Source organism: Gorilla gorilla, chromosome 4 (genome assembly GCF_029281585.2).
Source record: "Gorilla gorilla gorilla isolate KB3781 chromosome 4, NHGRI_mGorGor1-v2.1_pri, whole genome shotgun sequence".
Lineage (NCBI taxonomy): Eukaryota > Metazoa > Chordata > Mammalia > Primates > Hominidae > Gorilla > Gorilla gorilla.
Genome location: NC_073228.2, coordinates 45893229 through 45921094, shown reverse-complemented (window position 1 = coordinate 45921094; position 27866 = coordinate 45893229). Strand labels below are relative to the sequence as shown.

At 42.2% G+C, this 27866-nt stretch overlaps 1 protein-coding gene across 1 annotated transcript in view; it reads right to left on the bottom strand.

The window, feature by feature from the left end:
- LOC115934626 (leucine-rich repeat-containing protein 37A) overlaps positions 1 to 26345 on the bottom strand; it is a 63042-nt gene extending 36697 nt beyond the window's left edge. Inside the window, 2 exon segments of the mRNA XM_063705774.1 lie at positions 19177 to 23291; positions 26237 to 26345. The gene's annotated coding sequence lies outside the window, so the exon portion shown is untranslated.
- Positions 26346 to 27866: the final 1521 nt, after the last annotated feature.

Below are 27866 nucleotides of genomic sequence, written 5' to 3'. Positions count from 1 at the left end.
TATCAACTGTGTTTGGTTCAAAGGACTTTATGATCTTACAGATAGGAACTAAGGAATAATAACATAAGAAATAAAAAATGTGGAAATAAAAATGTTCAATCATAATATGATTAAAAGGTAAGGCACCAGGTGGGGGGTCGAAGTAAGTTCAAATCCAAAATAGAGACCACTGGGCTAGTAGACACTTCACATTAGAAGCACGGCTAGGTGTCTACTCCCTGAGAACCAAAATTCCACCAGATACAATGAACAAAGCTTTAGAGAGAGAAAACATTTGAACACTTTATGGGCAGAAAATGGCCCACATACTCTATAGACAATACAATTTCCTTCAAGGCAAACTAGAACTATAAGGCTTTTGGTCTAAGAAGTGAGTGTGTGCAAGGGATACCTTTGCATACTAGGGAGGGGTAGACAACCCACACATTTAGCTTGGTTATTAAATGTCATTACTCAGACTTGACAGTTGATGACCAAGGAAGTTAAGACTTTCACTAGAAGGGCTGCCCAGGTTGGAAAGCTGAGAGCAATCAGGGCCACCTCTTACAAGCAAATAAAGGTCTGTAGTAACTTAATTAGAATCTCAGTCTCTAAGCCTTCAGGGTTGTGAAGCAGAAAGGCAACTCTGTTCAGGGACTCTTTGTTAAACACCAGGTTTCCTTTGGGCACAGGCTATGACATTTGTGCCACTGTAGAACTGAATAGGGAATACAAGCAATGCCATTCAACAGCATGACCACTTCCAAGGCTCACAGCAAAGCAGCTGATTATTGTATAAGAATCATATTTGGCCAATGTCAGTGCCAGAAATGAGAGCTGGAACTGAATTCTCGATTTGAGAAACATAATCTAATAAATTCTTCAGCAGAGAGTTTATTTATTCAGAGAGAAAACAATGACAATAGCATATTTTGTCTGCTTACCTTGTAAGTATAGTTCTGAGTTTTTACACTTGTCATCTCATTTTTTCTTACAATATCTGCCATAAGGTTGATTGGATTACTAACCCCAGTTTGCAGATAAAGATTGCAGCTTAGAGATATTAAATATCTTCAAATCTCTCTGGCTATAAGACCTAAAACTGCATACAAAAATCTAAGAGACAGAGTTAGGACTCAAATCCATGTGTCCAGGGCTTATAATCACTATTCTGTATGATAGGCATGCAATTAAAGAAGACCTGCCTCAAACATTTTCTGTGTGACCTGAGGCAAGTCCTTTTACAGCTATAAACTAGGGACAATATTTGCTGTCATTTTTTCTACAAATGTCACAAAGAACAAATTTGAGCCTGTCGCTGTGAAAGAATTTAGCAAATGAAAGCATCCTAGGGAGTGTTTTAGATATCGATATTTTTATCCAATTAACTTTTCAAAATGAGTTTATTTGCTTATTGAAACTGAAGTACTTCAACGACGATTAAGAAAGTTTTACCTAAAACCACAATCAACAGTTTCTGGAATGCATCTGACAAAGCCTTCTGAATAGCAATCTGGGCTATCTTCCCTTTCATAGGAATGACAACCGTCTTAAATCCAACCCAAACTAATGGATTTAAGATGCCTATCTGAGTGATAATTGCTATATGTTGGTTAAAAAATAAAAATGCATCCACGAATCTTAGCTCATAATCTTCGTGATTAAAGGCAGACAGCACAAGGGTATGGTTGAACGTCTCTGTTATAGGTACATCCTGGCAGGGCCCATTTTTACTGCCTCCATCTAGTTGGGAAGTTCCTGAAGTACTAGAGGGAGACACAAGCCAAGAACCTGGCACATATCTCACATCACCCAGAGATTTAATTCATCAGTTAAGACTACACTCCTATGGACCCCACCCTCCTATGCATCAAGGGCTGGAATCACTCACTGAAAAAAAGCTTTGTTGGCTGGACACGGTGGCCCATGCCTGTAATCCCAGCACTTTAGGAGGCCAAGGGAGGTTGAGGCCAGGAGTTCAAGAACAGCCTAGCCAACGTGGTGAAACCCCATCTCTCCTAAAAATACAAAAATTAGCCGAGTGTGGTGGCACACACCTGTAATCCCAGCTACCTGGGAGTCTGAGGCACAAGAATAGCTTGAACCGGGAGGCAGAGGTTGCAGTGAGCCGAGATCATTCCACTGCACTCCAGCCTGGGTGACAGAGTGAGACTATTTACAAAAAGAGGCCAGGCACAGTGGCTCATATCTGTAATCCCAGTACTTTGAGAGGCCAAGATGGGCAGATCACTTGAGGTCAGGAGTTTGAGACCAGCCTGAGCAACATGGTGAAACCCTGTCTCTACTAAAAAAATTTTTAAAAATTAAAAATTGGCTGAGTGTGGTGGTGGGCAGGAGGGAGGTGAACTGCTTGAACCTGGGAGGTGGAGGTTGCAGTGAGCCGAGATCACACGGGTGCACTCCAGCCTGGGCGACAGAGCAAGACTCTGTCTCAAAAAAACAAAAAAGGTTTGGTACAGATAATCTGGCTCCTCCCTGGGCATCATCCATGAAAGCCTACTCCCCTCCATTAGCCTACAGCCCTGCCTCTGACTTCAAACCCTAAGCCTGAGGGCCATGAATACTAGAAAAAAATCTCAAAATCAATATCAATTGAGTACCCTTTCCAGTTATCTCTAGTAGACTCTTGTTCCACTGAAGCCCTTCTATGAGTTAAAAAAAAAAAAGGCTGAATGGGCCGGGTGCGGTTGCTCATGCCTGTAATCCTAGCACTTTCAGAGGCCGAGGCAGGTGGATCACGAGGTCAGGAGTTTGAGACCGGCCTGACCAACACAGTGAAACCCCATCTCTACTAAAAATACAAAGATTAGCCAGGCATGGCGGTGCATGCCTGTAATCCCAGCTACCCAGGAGTGTCAGGCAGGAGAATCACTTGAACCTGGGAGGTGGACGTTGCAGTGAGCCGAGATCACACCACTGCACTCCAGCCTGCATGACAGGGCAAGACTCTGCTTCAAAAAAAAAAAAAAAAAAAAGACAATGTTTACACAAAACTTTCTGTAAATCTTTACATGATGACTTGGCATGGTGGGTGGCTCATGCCTATAACTCCAGCACCTTGGGATCCTGGGGGAAGAGGATCACTTGAGGCCAGGAGTTTGAGACCAGGCAGGACAACACAGCAAGACCACATCTCCAGAAAAAATAATTAGCCATATGTGGTGGCACACGCCTGTAGTCCTGGCTACTCAGGAGGCTGAGATGGGAGGATCCCTTGAGCCCAGCAGTTTGAGGTTGCAATGAGCTATGATCATGCTACTGCACTCTAGCCTGGGCAACACAGCGAGACCCTGTCTCTAAAAAATAATAATAAATAGATAAATAAATCTTTAGATAATTTTGTTGGGATAACTGAAGGCTATAAGAGATACATATTTGAAGGACTATTTTAGACAAGATTGGGCACGTTCAGGGTGGTATGGCTGTAGACTTGAAGGACTATTTTAATACAAAGCAAGTTCTTCACCGAAAACTGGAAAAACATTACTCCCTTCTTCCTCCTACGCTTCTTGGCAGGAAGTACACTGTACAATTTTAAATTTAAAGGTTCTGGCTGGGTGGGGTGGCTCACACTTGTAATCCCAGCACTTTGGGAGGCCAAGACAGGCAGATCACAAGGTCAGGAGATTGAGACCGTCCTGGCCAACATGGTGAAACCCCACCTCTACTAAAAATACAAAAATTAGCTGGGCGTGGTGGTGGGTGCCTGTAATCCCAGCTACTCAGGAGGCTGAGGCAGGAGAAGGCTTGAACCCCGGAGGCGGAGGTTGCAGTGAGCCGAGATCACGCCACTGCACTCCAGCCTGGTGACAGAGCAAGACTCTCTCTCAAAATTAATAAATAAATCAATTAAATAAATAAATTAATTAATAAATCTATTAATAAATTAATTAATAAATAAATTAATAAATTTATTAATAAATCGATTTATTAATAAATTTATTAATTAATAAATGATTTATTAACAAAATTTATTAAATCAATTTATTTATTTATTTATTTATTTATTTATTTATTTAAAGGCTCTGTCAGGTATTGCCTAAGGTAAAAGTCTGTATTGTAAGACAGAAAACCTCTGCCCAGGACTTCAGTAGCTCAGAGAGGGAAAGGCTTGATATGTGTCTGAAAAGACAAGTTTTAGACAGCAAGAAAAAAGAGATCCTTCCCATTTCAACTCCTTACCCTCCTCTACCCCCAATGAAAACAGACCTTCCTTCGCCTTATCCACAGGCTCCTCCACCAAGCCAAGGCCAGACTCCTGCAATCATAGGATGGCAACACCACCTCTAAAGCACAGAACTTCAGGCTTTGCTTCGGAAGTGGCACCATGGTCTCTTCATTTTCCCTTTCTTCAAGGTCAGAAAACTGAAGCTGTTAGGAGTTTTAGTGTTAAGTTCCTTCCGAGGATGTTAATTAGGCTTCAAACTGTTTTGTTCTGAGAAATAAAAACTAAACTCCAGTCATTCAAGCTAACAGTTGAGGTGTTCTATGGCTTCAAAATCAAGTAAGATTTGCAAATGAATTGCTAGATGCAACCATTTTTTATTATGTGCCACACAAACAGTGGAGAAAATTATGGACACCACCATCCAAGTGATTGAGATTATTAATTTTAGGTAGCAGGCCAATTCAGACATGTCCACTTATCCTCAATGGCAGGAGGCCTCTCACATCCCCTCCCTGTAACCCAGTTCAATACTTCTGTCTAAAGTCTAGAATTTCAATGTTGAAAGGAGAGCGTGGTTAGTGACAGAAAATCTACAAAGTTTATCCTGATGATCCTTTCTGACCATCCATTGAAACCAAAGTAATAATTCACCAGTTCTTGGCATCAGGAGCTGTTTCAGGCAAGGGCCTGATGTGGAACTGCCTTATGTCTGCTGCCAAGAGGAACCTAAAGTCACAAGAGACAGACCCACAAATATCACAGCCTACCAGAGATTTTATTTCGGATACACCTGAGATTTATCAATACCAACTGTGCAAAGAAAAGAAATTGTTTCAGTCTTCCCATTCAGTAGCTCCTTCTTGAGAACATGACCTGAAGAATAGATAAGATGAACCCACCCATCCCCCGCCCCAACTTACCCCTGTTTAAAGAGGAAATACACATACCTCTATACATTTTACAAGCAACTAAAACAACTAGAGGTTCATCTGCATTTATAAGCTTCTTTGACAATGCAAATATCTACTGAGTGTTAATTCTTGAAATATTTTACACATTTCTGTGAATTTCTTACATCACCAGTTCTTTCTTATATGTCTATCTCATTTTGTAAGTGTAGTACATGATTATATTCATGAAACTCAAATGATACAAATAGTCAAATTTATTGTATTAGAAATTAATAAGAATTAATAGTAAAGTTAATTCTTTGTTGATTTGTTTATGCACCTTCCTCTGTCACTGGTTTATAAGCTCCATAAGTGCCAGAGGAAAACATATCCTATTCTTTTTTCATTCCCAGAACAAAGCACAGTTCTTGGCATATGATACAGGATAGATGATCTGTTGATTGAGTGAATGAATAAAACAATGAGCAAGTAAAAAATGAAATTACTTTTTCCCACTGAAGAGAAACGCTTGTTGGGAAGGAGAAATGAAGACTATTTTTTTTTTTTTTGAGACGGAGTCTCCCTCTGTCGCCCAGGCTGGAGAGCAGTGGCACGATCTCGGCTCACTGCAAGCTCCGCCTCCCGGGTTCACGCCATTCTCCTGCCTCAGCCTCCAGAGTAGCTGGGACTACAGGCGCCCCCCCACCACTGCCGGCTAATTTTTTGTATTTTTAGTAGAGATGGGGTTTCACCGTGTTAGCCAGGATGATCTCCATCTCCTGACATCGGGATCCACCCACCTCAGCCTCCCAAAGTGCTGGGATTACAGGCATGAGCCACCATGCCTGGCAATGAAGACTAATTTTAAAACGTTGAGTGCTACCACGGAGACTAGCCTATACCATGAGTCACAGTGGAGACTTTCGGAACATCTAGGACACTTCAGAAGGGCTCTGAGCCCCTGGGTGGTACAGACAGTTGTCACCTTGGATAACGTTGCCACAGTTCTTGCTGGCGACCATTTCCCTTCATTTCACTGAAACAAAAACAAAAATAAAAAACCCTCACAGGTGCCTTATGCCTTTCCTTGATTTTAAAACATTTTTCTCTTTTCTGTATTTATAAAAAGCAAAAAAGACAGGAACTAGGTGTATGTGCTAAAGTAGAAAAGAACACTTAAGGCCGGGAGCAGTTGCTCATGCCTGTAATCCCAGCACTTTGGGAGGCTGAGGTGGGCAGACTGCCTGAGGTCAGGAGTTCGAGACCAGCCTGACCAATATGGTGAAACCCTGTCTCTACTAAAAATACAAAAACTAGCAGGGCGTGGTGGTGGGTACCTATAATCCCAGCTACTTGGGAGGCTGAGACAGGAGAATCTGGGAGGCGGAGATTGCACTGAGCAGAGACCGGGCCATTGCACTCTAGCCTGGGGAACAAGAGTGAAACTCCACCTCAAAAAAACAAAAAATAAAAGGACCCTTAAACTAGATAACAGTGGGGGTCAAGTAGTAACCCAAGGCTCTGAGTTCAGTAAGTAAATAAATCTAATATGAATGCCCTCTCCTCTCACTCATCTATTAACTTGTAGAACATTTCCTTCATTACCGCATCAGCGATGAGCTTTATGCTGTGAAATTCTCAAAATCTAAAGCTTATGAAGTGGTCTCAAGGTCCAAAGTACACTAAAAACTCATTACTTACAAAATGATACCAAGTAACTGTTTCATCATCTTTACCGTACCTTTACCATATTTGAGTGGCTATGTGAAATGGTCACAGGTTAGAAACACATCACAGTCCAAAAGTTAAATAATATTTCACAGGTAATCATTTCAGTCACAGGAAGTGGAACCAGGATTGAAGAGGGTGTTGAATAAGCTACAAAAGTGGGTATAGTATACCTGGAGTCATTACTAAGCAGAGTTCTCAGATTTGATCAAGGTTAATTCAATGAGAAATGGAATATATATAGACAATAGGCAACAAGATTAGCAGGAAGCAGTCAGATCAAGTAGCCAATCAGGAATTGAAATCGGTCCTTGAAAATGGAAAGGTGATTGAATTGAGGCATACAATGAGATATCATTCTGTGGCTCTGGGAAAGTAAAATTGGTTGGCATGTTAACATGGAATAGGATTTCTACAAGGCCGCTTAAAGAATGTTTCCATCCTCTGAGAACTGAAGGGAGTTCCAAATAGGCAGTTTGTGACTGATGATGAGCATGTTGATGATAAAGTCTCCTTTATATAACAGCCGGCAGACGACTTGGTCACACCCACCCATTTTAAATTCACATAAAGGTAAATATATGGTCAGGCGTGGTGGCCCACACCTGTAGTCTCAGCACCTTGGGAGGCGAAGGCGGGTGGATCATTTGAGGTCAGGAGTTCAAGACCAGTCTGGCCAACATGGTGAAACTCCATCTCTACTAAAATACAAAAATTAGCCAGGCATGGTGGTGCATGCCTGTGGTCCCAGCTACTCAGGAGGCTGAGGCAGGAGAATCGCGTGAACCCGGGAAGCGGAGGTTGCAGTGAGCCAAAGATCGCACCACTGCCCTCCAGCCTAGGCAACAGAGACTCCGTCTCAAAAACAAGTCAATATAGCTGGGCATGGTGGCTCGTACCTAGCTACTTAAGAGGCTGAGGCAGGAGAATTGCTTGAGGTCAGGATTTAGAGACCAGCCTGGGCAACACAGGGATACTCTGTCTCTAAAAAAATTTTAAAAAGTACCACCACCATGCCCAGCTAATTTTTTTTGTATTTTTAGTAGAGACGGGGTCTCACCATGTTAGCCAGGCTGGTCTCAAACTCCTCACCTCAGGTGATCCACCCGCTTCAGCCTCCCAAAGTGCTGGGATTACAGGCATGAGCCACAGTGCCCAGCTGAGAACTTGCATTTCTAACAATTCCCAGGTTGTGCTGTTTGGGGAACCATACTTTGAGAAATACTTCCCTATAACCTGATAGGTTATTTCCCCTAAGATCCAGATGAGTAAAAATTAATACACATTAGATGAAATTCCAGAAGTTATCTTCGAACTTTGCTACTCATCGAATGTCATGAAGATATTGGGAAAAAAAGAAAAAAACAAAAAACAACCTTGCTACTCAATGAGGGATTTGCTATTATCACGTTTCAGAGAAATTCAGAACCTCAGGCCTAAACCCAGGCCTACTAAATTAGGAACTGCAGTTTCTCACAATCTTCAGGTGATTTCTATGGCCATTAAAGTTTGAAAAGCTGCCTTGAAACAGTCCTTCCTAAAACTGAAGTGGAGGTGCCGCAAAAATCATATGGTAAATTGTTTAAAGTAATCCCAAATGCAACTCAAAGCTACAGAATCCCAGGTGAAGCTCAGTAATCTGTATTTTTATCCTTCTCCCCAAATAATTCTGATGTGCAGGCAAGTTTGAAAACCACTGCTTTAAAGAAAATGGATACTCCCCTTACCAAGCAGAAAGTAGGATTTTGGAAACTGATGCAAGGGAAGCAAAAAGATGCCTCAGGAGGCACGATTACAACAGGATTGATGCAAACGGAAGCTGAAGCTTAACCAAAGACATTAATATACGCCCACAAAAGAAAATGCTAAGGAAGTCAAGTGGTCTGCATGAATTCTGAAGAAAAATGGAGAACCAAAGAACAAAATTTGTCGATGAATTTCCAGCACAGTCTAGGTTAAGGGTGTGAATTTCTTGACTGAATGGCACAGACTCTGTACCACCTGATTGGTTGTTACCTTAATGGAGGAATTATATTACAATGTATAGGTACTTTAATTAGAATGACCTGGCAGCTACTGAGGCAAAATTTTCCGCTCCTTTGTATTCTGTAATACAAGAAGGATCTACATGGATGTTCTGTTCTCTGAACTGTCTGGATGAACCGGTCAACGGCACCCATCATACCTTAGTTTTAAAATCTGCATTGTGGTCATAATCTGTTATTTAATTAATTTCTCGTATTTTTAATAAAAACGTTGCCTATATATTTTAGACAGAAATTGCCTTACTTTGCTGAAATTCTGAGAAATGCTAGACAGTTTTCAAGGCTTGGCTCAAATGTCACCTCTACTACCCTTTGCTGTGCCTCCTGGCACTGTGCTTCTGACACTTTGTACGGTCCTCCATGACAGCGTGAGCACAATTATATTACAGGCAATTACTCATGCCCCCCTGGCTCATCTGTTGACTCCTTTAGAGCACAGATCATGTTTTATTTATTGTAGCAACTAAAACAATTATTTGTTCAACCAACGACACCCATAAACAAAACTACCTGCCGAGGGCAGAGATGCAGGGGTAAAGTCATGCCAAGATTAAACCCCAGAAACCACTGTAGATTTTTCAGAGTTGACTCCTACGTTTTCAGACTTCTAGACTTCAAAAAACAACTCTCTATAAAATGTATGTTTCTAGAAGGAAGAAGTGTAACATTGTCCCCCCCCCCCTTTTTTTTTTTGAGCTGGAGTCTTGCTCAGTCGACCAGGCTGGAGTGCAGTGGTGCAATCTTGGCTCCCTGCAACCTCCACCTACCAGGTTCAAGCCACTCGCCTGCCTCACTTCAAGTAGCTGGGATTACAGGAGCCCACCACCACACCCGGCTAATTTTCATATTTTTAGTAGAGACGGGGTCTCACCATGTTGGCCAGGCTGGTCTCAAATACCTGACCTCAAGTGATCCACCTGCCTAGGCCTCCCAAAGTGCTGGGATTACAGGCGTGAGCCACCATGCCTGGCCTATAGAGTGCTTTCTATTTGCCAGACATTGTGCTAAGCACTTTAAAATGCATTATTTCATTTTATCCTCAGATCAGCTCCATAAAATAGCTACCATTATTACCTCTACATGTATATAGATATATGTATCTATATATACATACATCTACATACATTGAAAGTCTCACCAGTGTTTTAACTTTTGCTTTCAACCACTATACATATTTTAAAGAGCTTAAGAGGAGAAACAACCGTCTGCGTTTTTAAATTTTCCCAGATACTATTTCTGCTGCTCTTTATCTCTGAAGTTCTAGTATTACCACTGGTATCATTTTCCTTTGGCCTAAAGACCTTCTTTTACTTTTATTTTAGAGCAGAACTTCCGCCAACACATTCTCTTAGATTTTCTTCATCCAAAATGTCTTTCTTCTTTTTCTTTTTGCCTTAATTGTTGAAGGGTATTTTTGCTGGATATAGAATTCTGGATTGACATTTCTCTCAGTACTTTAACGATGTTCTGTAGTTACTTGAATCGCTGAAAGGCTTAAAGTTGGGGACCGGCTCTATCACATATACGTTTTATAGAAAGGTTCATTACTTTCATATCTTCATTGTGGACCATAGCCTTTATCATCACAAAATTTTGTCTCATTTATGAGTTTTTAAATTTTGCTTTGAACCTAAACTTTTATAACTCCTTTCTATTTCCTACAATGTGGAGTTTATCGCGGACAGCACAGGCAGTTGGAAATATATATCTGGAGTTTAGAAAAGAGGTCTAGGTAGGAAAATGGATCTAGAAGTCATTGATATTTTGGCCGGGCGCGGTGGCTCATGCCTGTAATCCCTGCACTTTGGGAGGTTGAGGCAGGCTGATCACAAGGTCAAGAGATTGAAACAATCCTGGCCAACATGGTGAAACCCCATCTCTACTAAAAATACAAAAATTAGCTGGGTGTGTTGGCACACACCTGTAGTCCCAGCTACTTGGGAGGCTGAGGGAGAAGAATCACCTGGACTCAGGAGGCAGAGGTTGCAGTGAGCCAAGATCGTGCCACTGCACTCCAGCCTGGTGACAGAGTGAGACTCTGTCTCAAAAAAGTCATCGATATTTTGGTGGTAATTGAGTCAACTGTTAATTAGGGTAAAGTTGGGGAAACTAAATGCTGAGGACTATCACATGTAAGAGGGATGTCTGAAGGAGGAATAACTGGTCAAGGAAATCGGGTCATAAGTGGCAACAGGAAATTTAAGAAGGATGTAGTAGTCAAAGGTATCATACATGCATTGTATATGTATGTAGATATATATCTTTCAATGTATGTAGATATACGTCTACATACATACACAATGTATGCATGTAGATATACATTGAAAGTATAGATACATATCTATCTACATACATTGAAAGTGTATATAGATATATACACACATACACACACACACGCATACATACAATTATAAGGGGGGGGCTAGAATAAAGAAACCTATATGTTTGCAATACTTTTACATTTTATTTAGAGGTAAAATGCTAACTCTAAGTAGGTAGGTTAGGTATATATTTTGTAATTCCTACAGCAAAAACATAGCACAGATATAACCAAAAGCCAATTAATAAAACATAACACTAAAAAAATTCAGTTAATCCAAAAATAGGCAGAAAAAAGAAACAGAAGAAACCCCCCAAAAAAGAAATAATCAGAAAACAAATAATAAAAAGGAAACCTAAATCCAATCATTATCAATCATATTAAATGTAAATGGTCCAAAACACATTAATTAAAAGACGCTGTCAGATTACATTTAAAAGAAAAACGAAAAAACAAGAAACCATTTGAAAATATAATGATATGGCCAAGTATGGTGGCTGACGCCTATAATCCCAGCGTTTTGGGAGGTTGAGGTGGGCAGGTGGCTTGAGCCCAGGAATTCAAGACCAGCCTGGGCAACATGGCAAAACCCCATCTCTATTTTTACAAATTAAGAAATAAATGAATATCATGATATCTAGATTAAAAGCAAAAGGGTAGAGAAAGATGTCATTTTAACACTAGTCAAAAACAGTATTATACTACTAATATAGAACACTAATTTTATATTAATATTAAATAATTTTTTTTTTCCCCCGAGATGGAGTCTTGCTCTGTTACCCAGGCTGGAGTGCAATGGCATGATCTTGGCTTACTGCAACCTCTGCCTCCCGGCTTCAAGCAATTCTCTGGCTTCAGCCTCCCAAGTACTTGGGATTACAGGCAGCTGCCACCGTGCCTGGCTAACTTTTGTATTTTTAGTAGAGACGGGGTTTCACCATCTTAGCCAGGCTGGTCTCGAACTCCCGACCTCAGGTGATTCACCTGCCTCAGCCTTCCAAAGTGCTGGGTTTACAGGCATGAGCCACTGCACCTGGCCTGTTTGGGGTTTTTTTTTTTTTTTTTTTCTTTTGAGATGGGGTCTTGCTCTGCTTCCCAGGTTGGGGTGCAGTGGCGTGATCTCGGCTCACTGCAATATCCAACTCCTGGATTCAAGTGATTATCTTGCCTCAACCTTCTGAGTAGCTGGGACTACAGACGTGTGCCACCACACTAGGCTATTTTTCTCTTTTTAGTAGAGATGGGGTTTCACCATGTTGTCCGGTCTGGACTCGAACTCCTGACCTCAGGTGATCCACCCGCCTCGGCCTCCCAAAGTGCTGGGATTACAGGCATGAGCCACCATGCCTGGCCAAATAATGGTTTTTAATATAATGATTATTACCAGAAATAAAGGTTATTTCAGAATGACAAAGGGGTCAAATAATCAAGAGGACAAAACTGTAAATGTTTCTGCATCTAATAACAGTGCCTCAAAATACAGGAAGCATAAACAGACAGAATTTCGAGGAGAAAGAGAACAAACCCATAACAATCGTTGCAGACTTCAACACTCCTTTCTCAGTAATCACTAGAACAAGCAGACAGGAAATCAGCAACGATAGGGAAGACCTTAACACGATCAACCAACTTGACCTAATTATTATTTATGAAACACTTTACCTAACGGCAGCAGAACACATCTTTCCTGTTACAAACTGAACATTGACCTAAACAAACAATGTTTCAGGCCATATACAAACCTCTACATATTTTTTTAATTCATCATAACGAGTATGTTCCCTAACCATAATGGAATTAAATTAGAAACCAACAACAAAGATGTCTGGGAAATCCCTAAATGTTTGAAAATTAAACAGTACGTTTTAAAACAAATCATGGGTCAAAGAGTAAGTCATAGTAGAAATTTTACAATATTGTGAACCAAATGAAAATGAAAATAAAACATGTATCACAAATTCTAAGATATGTTTTTAAAAGTGCACAAAGGGGCTGGGCGCAGTGGCTCATGCCTGTAGTCCCATCACTTTGGGAGGCCAAGGCAGATGAATCACCTGAGGTCAGGAGTTCGAGACCAGCCTGGCCAACATGGTGAAACCTCATCTCTACTAAAAATACAAAAATTAGCTAGGCGTGGTGGTGGGCGCCTGTAATCCCAGCTACTTGGGAGGCTGAGGCACGAGAATAATTTCAACCTGGGAGGTGGAGGCTGCAGTGAGCCAAGATCGCACCACTGCACTCCAGCCTGGGCAACAGAGCAAGATTTTGTCTTTAAAAACAAAAACAAAAACAAAAAAACGCATAAAGGAGCACAGTGGTTTAGCCTGGAATCCTAGCACTTTGGGAGGCCAAGGCAGGAGGATTGCTTGAGCAAAAAAATTCAAGACCAGCCTGGGCAGTATAGTGAGAACTCATCTCTATTTAAAAAGAAAGAAAGAAAAATCAAAGAAAATGAGGTATATATGCACAAGAGGATATTATTCAGCCATTTAAAAAGTGAAGTCATCTATAAAGCTTAAGGTTTGGAAAATAAAATCTGTTTGCAGCAAGATGGATAGAACTGGAGGACATTATGTTAAGTGAAATAGGCCAAGGGCAGAAAGACAAGTATCACATATTCTCATTCATATATGAGAGATTAAGAAGTGGATTTCATGGAGATAGGCAGTAGAATGATGGTTACCGGGGGCTGGGAAGCAGGTAGGGATGAAGACAAGTTGATTCATGGGCATAAAAATTCAGTCAGATAGAAGGAATACGTTTAAGTTTTTGTTTGCACAGTAGGGTGACTAGAGTCAACAATAACTTAGTGTATACTTTAAAATAGCTAGAACATTTGTTATCTTCCCAATACAAAAAAAAAGGATAAACATCTGAGATGATGGATACCCTAATTAACCTGATTTGATCATTACACTGTATGAATCTATCAAAATATTACATGTACCCTTATAAATATGTACACTCTACCTTAAGGAAACAGTGAAAAAAGAAGGTGTGGAACAACGACCACAACAAAATCAAAGAGGAAACTCTTTGTGAACTTGGGTTTGTCAGGCCAGGAATCAGCAAACCATGGCCAATCCACTACCTGTTTTTGTAATAATCAAAACAATATAATTGATAATTTGTAAATTATGTGAAATTCAAACTGCAGTGTTCATAAAGTTTTATTGGAACAGCTATTATCATTCATTTACATATTGTCTATGACTGCTTTCATTGCTACAATGGCAGAGCGGCAACAGGGACAGCAAGGCTGAAATATTTACTATCTGACCTTTTACAGAAAAAGTCTGGCAAGGTCTGGGTTAGGTAGAGTTGTTAGATGAACACCAAATGTGTAAAAGAAAAAATGTGGTAAATCAGACTTCATCAAAATTTAAAACTTATGCTCTGGGAAAAAGACACTGCTAAGACAATGAACAACAAGGCACAGATGGGGAGAAAATGTATGAACATCACACAGCCTAACAAAGCACTTATATCCAAAATATATAAAGAACTCTTACTACCCAATAGTAAGAAATTGGCCAGGCATGGTGGCTCATGCCTGTAATCCCAGCACTTTGGGAGGCCAAGGTAGGCAGATTGCTTGAGCTCAGGAGTTCAAGACCAGCCTGGGCAACATAGCGAAACCCCATCTCTATTAAAAATACAAAAATTAGCCACACATGGTGGCATGCATCTGTGGTCCTAACTACTTCGGAGGCTGAGGTGGTGGGAGGATCACCTTGAACCTGGGGTCAAGGGGAATGACAGGCTGCAGTGAGCCAAGATCATGCCACTGCACTCCAGCGTGGGTGAAAGAACGAGACTCTGTCTAAAAAAATAAAAGAGGCCTGGCGTGGTGGTTCACGCCTGTAATCCAGCACTTTGGGAGGCCGAGGCAGGAGGATCACGAGGTCAGCAGATCAAGACCATCCTGGCTAACATGGTGAAACCCCGTCTCTACTAAAAATACAAAAAATTAGCTGGGCGTGGTGGCGGGTGCCTGTAGTCCCAGCTACTTGGGAGGCTGAGGCAGGAGAATGGTGTGAACCCGGGAGGGGGAGCTTGCAGTGAGCCAAGATCGCGCCACTGCACTCCAGCCTGGCGACACAGTGAGACTCCATCTCAAATAAATAAATTAATTAATTAATTAAATAAAAGAAGAATAACAGTAAAGAAAGCAACCCAATTAAACATCTTAAATAAAGATTTTGGTATCTTGGCCAGGCATGGTGGCTCATGCCTGTAATCTCAGCACTTTGGGAGGCTGAGGCAGGCAGATCGCTTGAGCCCAGGATTCGAAATCAGTCTGGGCAACATATCAAAACCCCATCTCTATTAAAAAAAAAAAAAAACTAGCCAGGTGTGGTGGTGCGCACTTGCAATCCCAGTTACTTGGGAGGCCGAGAGGTGGGAGGATGGCTTGAACCCAGAAGGTGGCGGCTGCAGTGAGTGGTGACTGTGCCACTGCTCTCCAGCCTGGGCAACAGAGCAAGACTCTGTCTCAAAAAAAAAAAAAAAGATATTAGTATTTTTCCATAAACAATGATATACAGATGGCAAATCAAAAGATGCACATAAAAAGAGGCTCAGAACCATTAGTCATTAGGGACAAGAAAATTAAAACCAGAAGAAGCTACCACCATATACTTATTAAGGTGGCAAAAAAAAAAAAAAAACTTGAGGCCGGGCGCGGTGGCTCACGTCTGTAATCCTAGCACTTTGGGAGGCCGAGGCGGGCGGATCACGAGGTCAGGATATCGAGACCATCCTCGCTAACATGGTGAAACCCCGTCTCTACTAAATATACAAAAAAATTAGCCGGGCGTGGTGGCGGGCGCCTGTAGTCCCAGCTACACAGGAGGCTGAGGCAGGAGAATGGCGTGAACCCGGGAGGCGGAGCTTGCAGTGAGCCGAGATCGCGCCATTGCACTCCAGCCTGGGTGACAGAGCCAGACTCCATCTCAAAAAAAAAAAAAAAAAAAACCTGACAATATCAAGTGCTAGGGAGGATACAGGGCAACCGGAACTCTTCATACATTTGCAGGTAAGAATGCAAAATGGTACAGCTACTTTGGAAAACAGTTTTGGCAGTTTCTTATAAACATACAACCCAGAAATCATACTCCTAGGTATTTACTCAAGAGAAACAAGAATTGTGTTCAGACAAAAAACATTATGGAAATGTTTACGGCAGCTTTATTCATAGCTGCCACAAACTAGAAATAATTGAAATATTCAACTATTGAACAGATAAATGCACTGTGATACACTCATATAAGGGACTGCTACTCAGCAATAAAGAAACTACTGATACAACAACATAGATGAATCTTAAATACATTATGCACTGTACACGTATAAACTAAAAAATTAAAATACCTTTTTAAAAGTCAAACAGGCTGGGCACGATGGCTCACACCTGTAATCCCGGCACTATGGGAGGCCGAGGCCGGCAGATTACCTGAGGTCAGGAGTTCAAGACCAGCCTGGCCAACATGGTGAAACCCTGTCTCTACTGAAAATACCAAAAATTAGCCAGGCGTAGTGGTGGGCGCCTGTAATCCCAGCCACTCAGGAGACTGAGACAGGAGAATCGCTTGAACCTGGGAAGCGGAGGTTGTGGTGAGCTGAGATCGCGCCACTGCACTCCACCCTGGGCAACAAGAGCGAAACTCTGTCTCAAAACTAAATAAATAAAGTCAAACAGTACGTGAAAAAATAATATGATCAAGAGAGGTTCACTGCAAGAATGTAAGGGTGAATCAATATAAGATCTACTAATATAATTCTATGAATATACACTACTGTAATTAATATGTAGCATGCAGGACAAAAACTATATGATCATCTTAAAAGATGCTAAGATGTCATTTAACAAAATATAATAGCCATATCTGATTTAAAAAAAAAAACAGAAAACAAATGGAAATAGGTGAATATACTCAACACATTAAAGGTCTCAAACCAACAGTTAACCATTAAATATCTGCAACAGTTCCATTAAATTGGGATAGCATACTAAGATGCCTATCATTATAACTAACATTTGACATTGTTTTGGAGGAGGTGGTAGGGAATGCAATTTTTTTCTTTTTTCTTTATTACCCAGGTTCCCATCAATGGTAAAGGCAATGTAATTTGAAGAGAAAAAGGAGATATAAATATAAGAAAATCAGATGTGAACATGATTCATGTTTGCAGATAACACAACTTTATTCCTAGAATAAAGTTATTCCAATCAAAGCAAAAGCTACAAGAAACAATTGGAAAAATAGGTGGCTGAATTCAAAATTAATTTTTTAAATTAATGAGTTTTCAACTAGAAGTCCCCTAGCAGAGCAGGTATTTTCATAGACAAATTAAAGATTAAATAAGATATCATGGCATAAGTGAAAATATTTAGCAAATAAATTATACTTCATCCAATTTTGTAAAAAGTACATACATATACATGTGCCAGGTGCAGTGGCTCACGCCTATAATCCCAACACTTTGGGAAGCTGAGGCGGGCGGATCGCCTGAGCTCAGGAGTTCGACACCAGCCTGGGCAACACGGTGAAACTCCATCTCTACTAAAAAATACAAAAAATTAGCTGGGTGTGGCAGCGAGCACCTGTAGTCCCAACTACTCAGGAGGCTGAGGCAGGAGAATCGCTTGAACCCGGGAGGTGGAGGTTGCAGTGAGCCGAGATCGCGCCACTGCACTCCAGCCTGGGTGGCAGAAGAGAAAAAAAGAAAAAGTATGTACTTTTTTGCTCAAAAGAAAAAAAAAAAGTATGTATGTATGTACACATGTCCACCCAAAGATGGTTACCTAATGAGAGGAACCAAAATATTAATGTTCTGGGTTTTCTAAATTTTCTACATTACTTTCCTGATAAAGGGAAAAAGCAAAAATAAAATGTAAAGGTTTTTTTTTTGAGATGAAGTCTCACTCTGTCACCCAGGCTGAAGTGCAGTGGCATGATATCAGCTCACTGCAACCTCCGCCTCCTGAGTTTAAGTGATTCTCCTGCCTCAGCCTCCCAAGTAGCTGGGACTACCGGCGCCTACCACCACGCCCGGCTAATTTTTTGTATTTTTAGTAGAGACGAGGTTTTGCCATGTTGGCCAGGCTGGTCTCGAACTCTCGAGCTCAGGCAATCCACCCGCCTCGGCCTCCCAAAGTGCTGGGATTACAGGTGTGAGCCACCACGCCTGGCCAAAATTTAAAGGTTTTACTAGATTTCCAGAAGCATTATTTATGAAAGTCAAAGCTTTTTTCCTAAACTAATTATCGAAATCACAGACTAAAGAATGTCAAGAGCTCAAAAATGGGGTGAACAAACTATGGCCGGCCACAGCCTGTTTTTGTAAATAAAGTTTTATTGGAACACAGCCACACTCATTTGTTTACTTATTGTCTATGGCTGCTTTCATCCTACAAGGGCCGAGCTGAGCAGCTGTGACATAGCCAGGTGGCCTGCAAAACCTAAAATATTTACTAATTGGTGCCCTAAGAACAAGTTTGCCAATCCCCTGATCATTAGATCATCTAGTCCATCCTATACTGTACAGGTGAGTAAACTGAGGTCCACACAAGAATGACTTCTTTATGGTCCAAACTCAAGTTAAGTAAGAAGCAAGGAAGACTCCATTTCCATGGTACTTTCCACCACTTGGCCAGGAAACTCTCAAAACAGACATCCTGCTGTTTGGGAGGTAAACCTCAGGGTCTCATATCACATCGCAAGTGAGTGTATTTGCCAACACATTGATGAGAAGAGGACTTTGGGCCTAGTCAGTATCCAAGAACACCTGCTAAAGGTCTGAGTAAACCTTAGTAGACTAGAAAAAGTTAATTTAAAAACCACACAGGCCAGGCGCAGTGGCTCACGCCTGTAATCCCAGCACTTTGGGAGGCCCAGGCGGGCGGATTGCCTGAGGTCAGGAGTTTGAGACCAGTCTGGCCAACATGGTGAAACCCTGTCTCTACTAAAAATACAAAAAAATAAGCCGGGTATGGTGGCATGTGACTGTAATCCCACCTACCTGAAAGGCTGAGGCAGGAGAACTGCTTGAACCAGGGAGGTGGAGGTTGCAGTGAGCCGAGATCACACCACTGTATTCCCGCCTGGGTGACAGAGGGAGACTCCATCTCAAAAAACAAACAAACAAAAAACAAACAAGCAAACAAAACACATAAGCACAGACTAGGGAAGGTTTAAAAACAAACAGATGCTGAGAGTATAATCTGGTTCAGTCTTTTAAATAGCACACATTGTAACCCAACAATCCAATCCCACTCCTAGGAACCTACCCTACAGAAACACCAGCTTAAGTGACTAAAGATACATCTCTAGCACATTTAAGACAGCACTGTCTGTAAAAGCAAAAAGGGCCTGAATTCTAGGCAAATAAATATTATCAGCAAATGCAGTTATGTGTTAATAAAGAAGGGGGCACTTCATGCCTTTACCTTACAGAGGGTCCTAACCTTCTGCACAAGTAAATTTGTGACCCTTGCCATAATTTCCACTGTTAGGTTTCTTCCAAGACAGAGAAGATTCACAACTCATGCCATTAAGGCAGTTAAGGACAACCAATATACCTGGAAGACGGTAATCTTCCAAGTTACAGAGGATCAGAAATCCAATGCATTTCACCTGGATAATTCAGACTCAAAAGTTCAAATATTTATCTGAAATTACAGTAAAGCCACTTTAAAACTTTTTATTCTTTGCGCAGCACTTTGAAAGCACAGTACAGTCATAAGGTGGAGAAATGAGTAACTTACTGAATGAGACTTTCAGAAGTGTGTGAAATAGTTTTGATGTCTACAAAAACAGGGAAAACTGCACTTTCTTTCTACTTGTTCTCTTGATTACTGTGAGAAGAGTGTTGAAGTCTACAATATTGTTAAGGATGTGTCTGTTTCTCCTTGGAGTTCTATGAGTCCTCATGTATTTTGAGGCTCTGTTATTAAGTTCATAAACCTTTAGGAAGGATTGTTTTCGGATGGGCTAAGATATTATTCGCTATTTTAAATGTTGGACCATCTCTTGAGACAAATATCCAAGCAAGAATTAGAAAGGAAAAAGGATAAGAGAAATTCCACACAGATTAATATGTGCATTTCTGAAATACTTTTTAACTTCCATAAATAGAATATACACACAGACCTCAAAAGAGGCACTATGAACATAGTGAAATCGAGCAAGAAGCCATATTTCTAGTAAAACATATAAACTGCACCTATTGAATGTTGCCATTTGGTATGAATCACATGGCCAAGCCGTTTCCCAAGTGTGGGAATTACAGAACATATCCATGAGTAGAGAGGAGTCTAAGCATAACTTTCTTAGCAAATCTCAGGGGGGTTCCATAGACAAATAATTTGGCCAGTGACTCCTGCGTAAGAGTTTTTATATAGGAGAACCCAGACACACTAGGATATACTAACATCTCACAATTCAGTTTGCATATCAACATTTACACTTTTATAACACTGAAATTCTCTGAGTTATCAAATTTAATTTCTCAACCAAAAGTCTCTGAATCCTAATCCTTCCTTCCCTTCCGGCCTACATATATGACTCTTAGCTTACTTTTACCAGGACTGTGGCAGATTTTCTAATTATGTGTTAACTGACTGCCTCTTCACCCTACCACCAAGAACAACAAATAATGGAAAGTCATCTCACACATGACCCCAAATCTTATTGCAGAAATGCAACACCATCACATACACAAATAATGCTGGGCCCAGAGTCTCCACAAAGGAGGACCTCACTCAGCCAGACCGCTGGGGCTACCCAAGCTGTGCAGGATTTAGGGCAAATAAAAGGCTAGAAAAGGAGATGTTAGGTAAATTCTCACTGGTCTAACAGAGGCAGACTGACTACAGTGAGTCCAGAACTTTCTGCAATGATATGAAATGCCCCAAATGCTCTACATTTGTGTGGTGCAATACACGTGGCTACAGAGCACTTGAAATGAATGTATAACAGCTAGTGCCACTGGAGAAACTGAAGTTTTCATTTTACTTAATTTTTTTTTTTAAGAGATGGGTTCTCACTCTGTCATCCAGTCTGGAGTGTGGTGGCACAGTCCATAGCTGACTAGAGCCTCAAACTCCTGGGCTCAAGCAATCCTCCCACCTCAGCCTCCCAAATAGGCAGAACTACAGGCATGCCATCCTATGCCCAACTATTTTAATTCTTTTGTGAAGACAGGGTTTTTACAAAACCCTGTTGCTCACGCTGGTCTTTAACTGATGCCTCAAGTGATTTCCCACCTCAGCCTCCCAACGTATTGAGACTACAGGTGTTAGCCACCACACCTGGCCTACTTAGTTTTAATTAATTTAACTCTCCACATGTGGCTAGTAGCTACCATACTGGACAGTACAGAGGATGAAAACAACCCACAGGCTTTATTTGACTCAACATTCAGTTCCACAATTACCTGTGCTGCCTACTGAGTTCAAGAGATTTAACCAGGCACTCCAGAGACTGAATGGGACTTTCCCTGCCCAAAGTAGGTTGTAATGAAGGAAGGGCCAGATCATTAAAAGGCCATTTCAGTTCCACCTCTTAACAGATATAGATATAGATAAAGGGGTTAAATAATTAAGAGGATAAAACAATCCTTCCTAAAGGTTTATGGACTTTAGGAAGGAGCCTCAAAATACATAGATGCAGAGCCTCAAAATACATGAAGATTGCTAGAACTTCAAGGAGAAACAGACAAATCCTTCACAATAGCTGTAGACTTCAACACTTCCCTCAGTAATCAACAAAACAAGTAGAAAGTCAGACAGATCTTAATAACACTATCAACAAACGACGTAATTGATATTTATGCAATACTCCACCCAATAAGAGCAGAATACAAAATTCTTTTCACGTACATATGGAATATTCACTTAGACTGACAAAATTTTGGGGTGCAAAACAAACCTCTAAAAATGTTTTATAAAATTAAAGTCATACAAAGTATGCTCTCTGAACAAAATGAAATTAAATTAGAAACCAGTAACTCAAAGATACCTAAAAAAAATCCCCAAATATTTGGCTAAAACAATTAATGCACAAGGTCCTGGAGGTTAAGGGGGGTGGGAAACAAAGGAACTCAGCCCCACCTGGGGGTAAAGGGAATGGTGATCAGAGAAGGCAGGCTGGAGAAGGTGATGGATGGGTGACTAGGAGTTGGGTCTGTGAGAACTACAAAGAAATAAGTATTACTAGATCAATTTGAGATGAAGAGAAGAAGGAGTGAACAAGGAAAAGAGAAATAAGGGGGATGTAAAAAGTAAAGTAGAGGTTCCTCTTCAAGACTTTCCTCTCTAATTAAGAACAAATAGTAACTTCTCTTAGAAGCAAAATTTATTCAAAGACCTGTGCTAACATTCTTAAATATCTGCTAGCCATAATAAAGAAATCAATGTACTTTATGTTCTTAGCTCCCACAATTTAACCTAAATATTTGCCCTGGCACGCTTAGACTGGTCCAAGCAAGCATTAGGTCATAGCCTGTTCCTCTTCCTTATTTAAAAGTGTTTTTACCTTTCTCAACATTCCACAAGTTACTTCCTCCTTCCTTTGTTCCCCTCTAACTTTGCCTCTTTTAAAAAGTTCTAAGTTATTAACCAATCGGGACAAATACAGAATGTGAGGTCCCGTTCCAGCCAAAGGAAACCGGAAACAGCAGTAAGGTAGATGCGTCAGGTTATAAATGACCCTATCTCCTTTGTTGGGTGTACTCTCATGGCAAAACTGCCGGTGAGTGTACCCTTTCTGCAGGAAGTAAAAATGGCCTTACTAAGTAAACTAAATTTATGTTCAAGTGCTGTTTCTTCACGGCACCGGGGAACAAGCATTTCAAACAGGAGATTTAGAAGTCAGTTCATCCTTGACTCCTTTTCTCCCACTCACCACATCCCAGCCTAACCAATCTATCTCATTAAGGATTCATTCTAATGCCTGAATTATTTTCTGCCAGGTGCTGCGGCTCACACCTGTAATCCCAGCACTTTGGGAGGCCGAGGCGGGTGGATCACTTGAGGTCAGAAGTTCAAGACCAGCCTGGCCATTTGAACCGAGGAAGAGGTTGCAGTGAGCCAAGGTCATGCCACTGTACTCCAGCCTGGGCGACAGAGTGAGACTCTGTGTCAAAAAAAAAAAGAAAAGAAAAGAAATTAAAATTGAATTTGCAATCATCCAGCAAATAATCCTATTTATATACCTAAGAGAAATGAAAATATATGTATAGATAAAAACATGTACACGAATGTGCTCAGCAGCATTATTCATAATAGCCAAAAAGTGGAAACAGTTCAAATGTCCACGAACTTATGAAATGGATAAGCAAAACATGGTCTCTGGGCACACAGGTGTGTGCCTGTAACTCTAGCTACTCTGGAGGCTGGAAGGCTGAGGCAGGAAGCCTGAGCCCAGGAGTTTCAGGTCAGCCTGGGCAACATTGCAAGACCCTGTCTCCATTTAAAAAAAAAAAAAAGTGGTATAGCCATACAATTGTTATTCAAATATAGTACTGATACATGCTAAGATATGCATAAACCTTGAAAACATTAGGCTAAATGACAGAAGCCATACATTATATGATTCCACTTAATAAGAAATGTCCGTAAGAGGCAAATCAACAGCAAATGAACGTAATTACTGGCTGCCAGGGGAGAGCAGGAGGGAGGTGAAGAACAGGGAGTGACGCCATAGGCATGGGCTTCTTTTGCAGGGGCGTTAAAAACAAGCTGGAATTAGGTAGTGTTAATGGTTGCACAACTCTGTCAATACACTAAAAAAAACCACTAAATTACATACTTTACAAGGGTACATTTTACAGTATGTAAATTATATCTCCACAAAGCTGTTACCTTTTAAAAACTGAATTTTCATAAATATTGCTTGAAAATCATTCTGCAATTTAAAAGATGTTCAATAAATGTTAACTATTACTGTCACTATTTTTTAAATGTGACAATCTCAAAATAATATTTGAATATAACTATCTAGAAAAACACAAAAATTGTAGATATATACCAGCAGACAAAACAACTGAAACATTCACACGCATTTTAATTCTTTCTATATGGTCACTTTCGATCTTTTAAAGTGCATTTTAAGGTATATATTTTTTTAAGTTAAGAAACATGCTGCCTCCTGATGCTTATGTTAAAGAACCAAAACATGAAAAAAATTAGAGGCCGGGTGTGTTGGCTCAGGCCTGTAATCCCAGCACTTTGGGAAGCCAAGGCAGGTGGATCACGAGGTCAGGAGTTCAAGACCAGCCTGGCCAACATGGTGAAACCCCATCTCTACTAAAAATACAAACATTAGCCAGGCGCGCTGGTGGCGCCTGTAATCCCAGCTGCTGGGGAGCCTGAGGCAGGAGAATCACTTGAGTCCGGGAGGTGAAGGTTGCAGTGAGCCAAGATTGCGCCATTGTACTCCAGCCTAGGGGACAGAGCAAGACTCCTTTAAAAAAAAAAAAAAAAAAAAAAGCACTAAAATTAAGTTGGCAAGAATTTACATGTACTCCTTTTTACATATAAGACATAAATATCTGACATTTGATTCATTCCCTTCATTCTCCAGCCAGCCTCCCAGGGCAAGTCTGGCGAGGATTCTGACCATCGGGCAAAAGAAATTACCTTTTTTCAGTTTATGTTAGGACAACCTACGTGGGTTTACATTTGGCTTAATATAATACTACCCTACTTCTCCAATAAGTATTTAAGCATTTATTAAAAAACAGAAACTTTTCAATTTAACCACTTCTACTACCCTAGTCTCTCTAAGACATGACACACCTCACTTCAAAGAAAAAAGGGTCCTTTTTCCTCACAAATACTTCCTCATAAACTTTATTTTAAAAATGATTTTAAAACCAGATTCTAATTTAATTAATCTAGATTTGCAAAATTATAAAGGACAAGTCTTGCCGGTTGTTGCTTCGGTTATGTTAATTTCACAATTTAGTACACTGCAACTACGTATTTAATACAAAGCAGCCTTTGGGCGGGGCGGGGCGGGGCGGTGCCGCGGGGTGGTTAACAAAATGCATCTCAGCACCAGCCTAGAGAAACTTTTCTGTGTGTAAACAGAAGAGGGGTTACCATGGAGAAATTCGTTACGGATTTCGGGAGGGCTTTTTCCTCAGAAATAGAGTGAAAAGAATAAGTCGTTGTGTAATAAATCTGATACTGATGCTGTGTGACTTAGAAGTTGGTCCAAAAGTTCATCTTAGGCAATTATGCCTAGATGATCAACTACACATCTGCAACAGGTGACACGAACCTGCATTTCCCAAGCAAGGCAAAGCGATCAAATGAGTTAAGACGCGCGTTCCTGCGGTCTTGTAAATTTTTTATTTAACCAAAACAATTTTGAATCAGATGAATTACCAAATTTGGTTGGGTCTTGTTTGGCTTTCTGCTTTGCTTTTTAATCAGCCATTTACCAGAAACTGTTGCACGGGCCCGTTAGCACTCGAAGAATAAAAACAAACACACAAGACCAGATAAGGTTCCCCTACTAACCCAAATGATCCGTTTCCTTAACATAATTTTAAAACCACAGCTAGGGGTGTGAAAACAGATTGTGGCACACAATCTGTCCAAATCCTTAATTCCCTTTTAAGGAACAGATATATAATAAAAATCCGAAAGGAACCACAATAGAAATGAAAAGAGGTTTGCAAAACAAGAGGCTTCTTTCATTCCAGAAAACTACCAAAACAAGGGGAAAAAATGAAAGCAATGGATATGTGTTTGCCCAAGTTTCAATCTTGCCCGGTGGAGACACTACACTGGTACAAATTCTGAGGAGGAAAAAGAGGAGGTTGGTGGGAGGCGGGAAGAGAGAGCGAGTGTGGCCTGCAAACTGCAACAATGCAGTCTCCATTTTGAACAATGCGCCTCTTTCCTCCTATAAATCTGGTTTTTTGCCACTTGATGTGCCCTCGCATTTCCCCTCTGGGGGTCGGCGGGGTTGGGGGGAGATCGGAGCAGGATGCACAGCACACGAGTGAGCAAAGGGGGAGGGCAGAGAAGGTAGGGAAGGAGTCTGCAGCAACTGGGCTGAGTGGGTACCTGGAGTGCTGCTGTAGGTACTATGGCTCCTGACGCTGCTTTCCGTGCAGTAACTGGCGTCCTCCTACACCACTTTGTTGACGGCCCTCCGGACCGCAGCCGTCCGGGCCAGGTGGCTGCCCCCGCCTCCCCCCGGCCGGGGCGCTGGTGCTGGGGTGGGGCCGGCGGCGGCGGCTTTCTCCGGCTACTGCTGCCCATCCTGGGCGAGCTCAGGCGCGTCTTGGGCGCCACCTCAGCCTGGCGGCGGCCCACCTGCCCCGGCTGCTACCGCGTTGCCGCGAGCGGAACCCCGGATGGGTCCGGACGTGGGCAGCGGCAGCGGCGGCGGGGCCGGGGCGCAGCGCTCCGCAGAGGGAGCCGCGGGCTGCTTGGTCGGCCTGCCCCGCCGGCTCCTCATGTTGGAGCCGAGGCGGAGGGAGAAGGGAAAGCGGCCGGGAAGGGGCGGGCGCAATGGGCGCAGTGGGGGCGGCTGGGGCCGGGTGGGGAGGCCAGAGGGGCAGGGCAGGAGGGGCCCGGCCTGCGGAAGCGACTGGAGGGAGAAGGCTCAATCCGAATGGCTGGGGCCCCACTGCGGATCGCCTTCAGCCGCTATCTTGTTTCTTCCGTTAACGGAGCGCGGTCACGTGAGCTGAGCAGGCTACGAGCCTGGGACGGGGCGAGGTGGTGCAGCGGCCGCTAGGGGGAGCGCGGGAGCACTGAGTCGGGGGCGGAGAGCCTGGGGCGCCGGGGCTGGGCGCAGCGCAGCGCGGCGCGGCTGGACTCCGGGCTTGGTGGCGCGGTTGAGAGAGACGCGCAGCTCGCGAAATGCCCCGCGTCTAAGGCCTTCGGAGACCATAGTCTCCGCGGACCCCTGGCTGGAGCCCAAAGCCGGCCGGACCTCTTCCCTGCGTCTCCCCTTCCGCGGCTCGGAGAGGAAGGCAGGAGAGCCCCCAAATATTCCCCTCCCGCCCCCTAGGGAAACTGAAGCTGAAAGAGCCAGCGAAAGAAAAAAAAATCTCGGAGTGGGGCGGCCCGAGCGACCTAAGGGACGGGGCAGCGGCAGCGACCGAGGGAAATTAGTCGGGGTGGGGGAACAGGGAGACAAGCTCCCAGAATTTAGGAAACTCCTAAATTCTACTAAAAATACAAAAATTACCTGGGCATGGTGGCGGGTGCCTGTAATCCTAGCTACTGAGGAGGCTGAGGCAGAAGAATCGCTTGAACCCCTGAGGTGGAGGTTGCAGTGAGCCAAGATTGCGCCATTGTACTCCAGCCTGGGCGGCAAGAGTGAGACTCCTTCTCAAAAAATAAAATAAAATAAATCAAGAAAAGTCTGGAAACCATGCCAACTGGTGAAATGAATAAAGAAATAAATGTTGTCTGGACTGAGTGGCTCACACCTCTAATCCCAGTACTTTGGAGGCCGAGGCGGGCAGATCACTTGAGGCCAGGAGTTCAAACCAGTCTGGGCAACATGGTGAAACCCTGTCTTTTCTACAATTGCAAACAAATTAGCCGGACGTGGTGGTGCATGCCTGTAATCCCAGCTACTCGGGATGCTGAAGCCCGAGAATCGCTTGAACCTGGGAGGCAGAGGTTGCAATGAACTAAGATCACGCCACTGCACTCCAGCCTGGGTGACAGAATGAGA